Source organism: Fukomys damarensis, unplaced genomic scaffold, assembly GCF_012274545.1.
Source record: "Fukomys damarensis isolate Sample0158 unplaced genomic scaffold, DMR_v1.0_HiC HiC_scaffold_29, whole genome shotgun sequence".
Classification (NCBI taxonomy): domain Eukaryota; kingdom Metazoa; phylum Chordata; class Mammalia; order Rodentia; family Bathyergidae; genus Fukomys; species Fukomys damarensis.
Window position 1 is genome coordinate 2,717,085 of NW_022900941.1, and position 8,518 is coordinate 2,725,602.

The window sequence follows — 8,518 nt, forward strand, 5'->3', positions numbered from 1 at the left end:
GGTGGAAAGAGGCCGCTGGGCTGTGTGGCTGTCAGACACGTACTCTGCGGGGACTTTAGTCGAAGGTTGCACCTGATCCCAGGGATGATACAGGTACTTTGTAAGCGGAAAGGTCTTTGCAGTCACAGCGTGCTAATTTATTTCTCTTTCATCTTTCACGGAACATTTATTTAGCTATCACTTAACCTCTTATTCCGCGCCTGGGAGTTACCGAGCATTATCTTAGTTCATCTTCTAAGTCCAGTGACGTGGGCACGCTGTTTCTCCATTTTACAGCTGCAAAATTGAGGCTCAGAGAAGTTAAGGCATTTGCCCAAGGTCAGACAGCTAGCAGTCAAGAAAGCCTTGACTCATATGCAGACGTCTTCTGTTATAACTGTTTTTCCATCGTGTAAAAGGAAAAACGTGAGGAAAATGACACTGCAGTACAGTTTCTTCCTCGGCATAAATCCCAAACACCAAAGGAGATATACAGACTGGTGTATTTTGCTGCAGCCTTGCCAGGTCATTTTCTTGAGTTTTAAAATATGTGTGCAAGGTGGCTCTAGGCACTTTTATCATTTTTTTTATGTTAGACAGAAAAAGTTTTTACAAAAAGAGAATATTTGGTAAAACAGCGTATTCCTTGAGAAGTTACAATTTTACTTTTGAAGTCTGTTCTTGTTGCATATAGGGAACTTGCAGTTGGGTTATTTGCTTGAGATTTCCTTATTGCAAAATTTGTTGCTGGATTATGTGGCAATGACAGCAGTAATTTTGCATTGTCTTGTGCAATATTTCTGACTTTAATGTCAAAGTTAAATGTGTAGAGAATATTGCAGAGGGTTATCTTCGTGGAGTAAGTTTTCGTGTATGGAGTGATATAAACTAACAGAATTTTCATTTAGGGTTGGTCTGTAGTATTTCTTTTCTTTCTTTTTTTTAAAGAAACGGCAGAGTTTATTCAAGAAAGCAACAGTATCCCAGCATTCAGGAGGCTGAGGCAGGAGAATCGCTGTGAGTTTGAGACCAGCCTGGGCTACACAGTGAGTTCCAGGTCAGTCTCAACTACATAGTGAGACCCTGTCTCAACGCCCCCCCGCAAAAGAAAGCAAAACTGGAGAGTGGTGGTGGAGGTGGTTGGGACTGGCTCAGTTTGCAGTACGTAATGATTACATTCCTCTTGAGGAGTTATCACACGTACATAACATATCTTAATTTTTTCCCCTTTTGCTTACCTCCCTCCCCACGCCCTCCAATTCTTGATCTCTTTCCTTTTTGCAAGAGCTCTGTCTCCCTTTTTCCTATGGTATTTTATTTTGCTCTTTATATTTTAGTTTTCATATAATAGAAACCATGTGAGAGTTAAGCTAGTGTGTCTGATTTATTTCATTTAAGATTATAGTCTCAGGTCCATCCATTTTTCCACAAAGGACTCACTTGTATCCTCCTTTATGGCAGAGTAGTACTCCACAGTGTATAAAAACCACATTTTCTTTATCCATTCATCTGTTGATAAACATATGGCTGCTTCCAAGGTTTAGCTATTGTCAATGGTGCTGCTATACATGAGGGTGTGAATGTATCACTACTCTTTCAGGAAGACACCTAGAAGGGGAAATGGAATACTTGGGTCAAATGGAATTTCTATTTTAGTTTTTTTAGGAATCTCTATACTGATTTCCATAATAGTTGTACTGGATTACATTCCCACCAACAATGTAGAAGGATTCCTTTTCTCCCAGGGCCTCTCTAACATTTGTTATTATTTGGCTTCTTGATGATAGCCATTCTTTCTGGAGTAAGATGGACTCTCAGTGTTGTGTTAATTCGCATTTCTCCAGTGACTGGAGATGTTGAACGCTTTTCTTATATTTTCATGTATTCGTTCTGAGAAGAGTCTGTTTACTTTACTTTTTTATTTGGGCCTTTTATTTTTTTGGGGGGGGGTCTAAGTTTTTTGAGTTCTTTATGTATTCTAGATATTTAGTCTGTCTGAAGAATAGCTTCAAAGATTTTTTTGCATTCTGTAGGTTGTTTGTTCTCAGTGCTTTTGCTATTTGATATGATCCCATTTGTTGATTCTTGATGTTACTTCACGTGCAGTTGGGATTCTGTTTAGAAAGTCCTTGCCTATGCCTATGTCTTCAGGAGTTTTACCTATTTTATATTCTAGCAGATCAAATGTTTCTGTTTTAACATTTAGATTTTTGATCCATTTTTATTTTAGTTTAGGGCATGGTGAGAGAGATGTTTCTAGGTTCACTCTTTGGCATTTGGATAGCCAGTTTTCCCAGCACCATTTGTTTAAGATGTTATCTTTCCTCTCGTGTTATGTTTTTGGCCCCTTTGTGAAATATCAAATAGCTGTGCCTAGGGTTGTTCTGAATCCTCATGTTCTGTTCCATTGATCCACATATCTGTTTTTGGGCCAGTACCATGCTGTTTTTATCACTGTAGCATTGTAGTATAATTTGAAGTCTGGGATTATAATACCTCCTGCTTTGTTTTTTTTGAGACAGGGTCTCACTATGTAGTTGAGATTGACCTGGAACTCACTATGTAGCCCAGGCTGGTTTTGAACTCAGCAATCCTCCTGTCTCAGCCTCATGAGTGCTGGGATTACAGGCATGCGCCACCACACCTGGCCCTGCTTTGTTCTTGTTGCACAGGACTGTTTTTGCTATTCTGGGTTTCTTCTGGTTCCATCTAAATTTTTTGAGGAATGCTGTTGGTATTTTGATTGGGATTGCACTAAATCTGTATATCAGTTTTGGAGGTACTGTGGCCATTTTGACAATATTGGTTCTCCCTATCTAGGAATAGGAAGTCTTTCCATTTTCTGTTGTCTTCTTTGATCTCCTTTCTCAAGAACTGTAGTTTTTATAACAAAAACAAAGTATTTTAATTTTTTGATGTTACTGTGAATGGTATTATTTTCCTAATTTTTTATTGGTGAATTCATTATTGATGTATATGAACACTGTTGATTGTTGTTTTTTTTGTTTTTTTTTTGAGACAGGGTCTCACTATGTAGTTGAGACTGACCTGGAACTCACTATGTAGCCCAGGCTGGTCTCAAACTCACAGTGATCCTCCTTCCTCAGACTCCTCAGTGCTGGGATTACAGGCGTGCACTACCAAGCCCGGCCGATTGTTGTATGTTGATTCTGTTCCTGCTACTAAATTTGATTATTCTAGGAGTTTTTTGGTGGAAGTTTTTTGGTTTTCCATGTAGAGGATCATACTGTCTGTAAATAATGGTAATTTGGCCGGGCGTGAGTTCGAGACCAGCTTGGACTACATAGTGAGTTCCACATCAGTCTTAAGTACTTAGTGAGAGCCTGTCTCAAAAAGTCCCCCCAAAAAACAAAACAAAACAAAAATGATGGTAATTTGACTTCTTCCTTTCCTATACATACCCTTTTATTTCTTTGTCTTACCGGATTGCTCTGTCTAATGTTTCAAGAACTATATTAAATAGGCGTTGAAACGCCCTCTAAATGCAAAATGTTTGATATCTTACCTTTGCTTTTATTTATAAATATGGGTATATAATTTTGAATAAACTACTTGAAACTAAGCTGTACACATTATGACACTTTACTCCTAAAATATATCAGCACACATCTTCCAAGTTAAGGATATTTTCTTATATAGCTAAAAACCATTATGGTTAATTTTTTTAGATGTGGTAATTCCTTAATATAAGCTATTATCCATCCTTATTTAAATTTCTCCATTTGTTTAGGTCTTTATGGTTTTGTACATCCTCCCTTACCAAAGAAGGATCCCAGCAAAGTATAGACTACATTTGGTTGTTATGTTTTTGTTTTTTACCTCTTCTATTCCAGGCCAACCTTACCTCCTCTCTCTCTCTCTCGCTCTCTCTCTCTCTTTTTATTTTTTTGAGACAGTCTCACTACATAGCCAGGCTGGCCTCAAACTCACAATGATCATCCTGCCAGCACCCAAGTGCTGCGATTACAGGTGGGTACCAGCACGCTCAGGTCTCTCTCCTTTTAACAGGAGTTTAAAAAAAGTTTAAAAAGTTGTCTTTTGAAATGATTCACCTTCTGGATTTGCATGTTTTTCCTTTCATGGTATCATTTTACTTGTTCCTCTATTCCCCCATACTAGCCTTTAACTATAAACTAGGTTTAGAGGGTTCATTAGTTTTCAATAAAACATTTAGGATAAGAATATCTAATAAATTGCTGACTGAGGTGGTATGCACTTGAAATTCCAGCACTCGAGAGACTAAGTCAGGAGGATCACTTTGAGTTCAAGGCCAGTTTGGGTTGCATAGTGAATTCAAGCCTGGCCTGGACTGCATAGCAAGACCCTGTCTCAAAAAACCACTCCCCCATCCCATTATATGTTTGATCACTTGGTAAAATCTGTTTTTTTGTTTGTTTGTTTGTTTTGGTAAGGTCTGTTTTTATACTGCATTTACCAAGTGACCTGTGGCATGATCAGTTAGCAATGACACTAGCCTGTTCTCCAATAATCTTCCACCTGATAGTTGTAGCATCTTTTGCTGATTACCAGGCTTTTTCATTTTATTGTTAATAATCTTTTGTGGTCTATAAATGGAAAAAACCATAGGAATTGTAAAATACTATATCCTATGTAACTATGGTAATTAGAATCTGATTTTATGGGGTTTTTAAGGATGAATTCAAAATATCTCCTGTTACAAATTTTGTAAGAAACCTGGCTTAAGAAAAATGGGAACATTTCAATACTGTCTTTTCCTGTATTCTTTTTAAGAAGTGTGTTTAAATTTCTCTTGGTCAACATTTTTTGCACAAAAGTGGCCAAAAGAAGTATAGCAAGAGAAAAGATAGATCTACTAAAAAACATTTTGAGAAAATTGTTTTCTGGGGTGTGTATAATAATAATATCTGGAGTCAGAAGATCTGGATTCAAGTCTTTTTTTTTTGGTGCCAGGGATCGAAACCCTTGTGCTTGTGAGGCAGGCGGTAGAACCACTGAGCCAAATCCCTGGCCCTGGATTCAAGTCTTAATTCTACCATTACATGAAGCCAAAGAATTATAAATTTTGGGTTGGGGATGTACAGAGAGGTAAGGCTTTACATTTATCAGGTCTGGGGTTCAATCCCCAGTACCACAGATAAAAAAATTATGTTTAAAACTTCAGTCCATGTTTTCATATCATAATGATTGTGTTAGTAAATATTTATGAATAAAGAGTGAATTAGTGAGTTTGTGCTGAGAAGTGTTACTTAGGAAGTGAACCTCATGTTTATTAAGTCAAATTAAAATAAATAATACAAAATTGTATTTCCTGGGTGATTAGAGATTGATTGGTACCAGGGATCGAACTTGGGACCTTGTGCTTGCAAGGCAGGCGGTAGAACCACTGAGCTAAATCCCTGGCCCATTAGAGATTTAGTATGTGATTATTTTAAAGTTTTCATAATAGGATTTTTTAAAGTAACACTTTTTCTTTCTTTCATTTTTGGAGGAGAGGGGGACTGAGGATCGAACCCAGAGATTTTGCACTGACTTACATCTCTACCCCTTCTTGAATTTTTTTTGAGACAGGGCCTCACTAAGTTGGCCAGTCTGGGTCAAACTTTGTTTTTGTTTTTTTTGTTTTTGTTTTTGTTTTGCTACTGGGGATTGAACTCAGGATCTTGCACTTGTAAGGCACGCATGGTACCACTGAACTAAATTTCCGACCCTTGGCTCAAACTTTTGATCCTCCTATTTCAGCCTCCTAGAGTACTGGGATTACAGGTGTGCAGCGCCATTCCCAGCCAACACACTCTTTCCCTCTCTCCTTCTCTCCCTCCCTCCCTTCCTCCCTTCCTCCTTTCCTTGATATAGGGTCTTACTATGTATCCCATACTGGCCTCAAACTGAACTCTTGGTGATCCTTCTCCTGCCTTATACTCCTGAGTGCTAGGATTATAGGCATGTGTCACCATTCCCAGCTCAACACATTTTCTTACTAGAAGTATGATTTAACTCATGAAGTAGTTTACATGAAGTTTTTCCATGCATCTCTTTTATAAATCAGGATGAATAATATCTGTGAAAATTAAATCTTTCCCCCTTATTCTCAAAGTGTCAGGTGAAATATATCTATATGAATACATATATACTTAGAAGAAAGGTGTCTGTTTAATTTTATCTTTTGTCTTGGATGTCCCTGGGATATATTTGAAACATTGTTTGACTGTGTTTCTCATGGTGGTTCATCACAGATTGGCTCTTTAATATCTCTTGCGTTATTCCTTTGTTACTTAACGTGTGTGTGTGTGTGTGTGTGTGTGTGTGTGTGTTTTCATACTTTCTCTTCCCAACTCATAGGACGGTAAGGGTAGGGTCTCTTTTGGATTTCCTACTGTAACACACTGCCTTTCTTACAAGTGCTCAGTGGTTACCTGTTTAAGATTCATAATACCATAAATTTAAAAAGGACTATGCGGCTGAAAACACTTGGGAGTTTTTTTTCTAAAGGTAGTTTTCCTCCCTAGAATGCTCCCACAGAGCACTGTACACACCTGCTGTACTGTCATACTGAGCACGTGAGCTCTAATAAACTCTGTGTCCTCTAGTAGGAAGTTAGCTATTCAAGGACAGAGGGAGTGTTCTGTTTAATTTTGATACCTTAATACCTAGCACAGTACAGACATCAGGGACCTCCTTTCACAGTGTTGTAAGATTACTTAAAAGATAATGCCTACCAAAATTGCTGATGATTTACAAAAGCTGTCTTCTGAAGGGACTGGTTGGGTTGCTTTTGTTTCCTTTTTTACTTCATGCTATTTTATTTAGCAAACGTAATTTTCTATGTTGTAGGCACTGATTTAAGCATTGCTTTAAAAAATTTACTTAATGCAATCCTTATACTAACCTAGTGAATGTTACTATTAATATATAAATACATATATATTTTTTAAATGAGGGAACTGAGTAAAGCTCAGGAACAGTAAGTAAGTACCCATCTTGTCCAGTGGTGGAGTGAGGACTTGAATTCAGGCAGTCTGGCTCCAAAATGTAGGCTTTTAACTTTCTACCTCTCTCTCAGCAAAACAGTGAAAAAAACCTGACTTTTTTGTGTTGTCATTCCAGTACATACTGAATACAAGGGTTGGGAGGATGCTTCCAGAAAATCTTGAAGAATAGGCAGTGGTTGAACTAAATTAACAAATGCTCCACGTTAACTGACTATGCTTATACTATTTACTGAAAAAAATTAAAAATATGGAAAAGATAAAAGTAATAAACAGCTAAGTGTATGAACTTGTGAGTCAGACCTAAATGCGAGTCTTAGCACCACTGACCTCTCTAAGCCTCACTTTATCTGTATAATAGATAATAGTGCCTAATTCAGATTTGTTATGAAGTTTATCTTTTTTGGCGGGGTGGGTACTGGGAATTGAATTTAGAGCCTTGCACTTGCCAGGCAGGTGCTATGCCACTGAGTTATATTCCTGACCCTGTTACGAAATTTAAATGGGGTAATATGTTAGGACAATGCCTAGCATGTAAGTGTCCAAAAACCATAATTAGTTACTGTGAAAATCTCCCACAGTCTACACAGACCATGAGCTGTTTTTGTTTTTTTCTTTTCTTTTTAAATTTTTTTTTTTTTTTTTTTTTACCAGGGATCTACCTTGTGCTGTGAAGTAGGTGGCAGAACCACAGCTAAATCCCCTGCCCTTAGCTTTCTTATTTAATATGATTAGGACTGTATTTTTACCTGAAATTTTTATTTTGCTTTAAAAGACATAAATGTGAAGCAGTGTTAGTATACGATCCATCCTAGAATTGTATTATGTTTTTCCTCCCAGTCTTTTCACTTGGTTCATCTGTACTTAATTTCTTTGGGTGGTAATAGGGGTTGAACTGAGGGATGCTTTACCATTCAACTATATCCCCAGCTCTTTCTGTTTTGAGGCAGAGTCTTGTTAGGTTGCCCAGTCTGGTCTTGAACTTGTGATCCTCCTGTCTTAGCCTCTTTTGTGGCTTGAATTACAGATATGCTCCACCATGACTGGTTTATGCTTGATTTAACGTGTTTTTTTTGGTAACTAGCATTTGAATCTTTCTAAATATTGAACTTGCATTTTTTGTAGAAACAATTCTGTTTTCACATTCACAACTTCATTAGTTTATGTAATATTTAATTAACTATAATCATTGTTAAATATATTAACATAACTAATTCTTGACAAGTTGATTGGATTCCAAATATATGGCTTGATAAAAAACTTGAAGCTAGGTGCCATGGCACATGTCTATAATCCCAGCTGATTGGATTGAAGTTTGAGCCCAGTCTGGTCAATTTAGTACTTAGTGAGATCCTGTCTCAGAATCAAAGAACTTTTAAAGAACTGGACATGGAGCTCAGTGTGTAGGCTTAGGCTCTGGGTTCAATTCCGTGTGTGTGTGTGTCTGTGTATTTTACATAGGCCAAACTTAGTCATACCTCAACCCCAAGAAGTCAAGTATACTCATTTGCTGGAGTTCTTTGCATGAATACTAATGGCTCATTCCCACC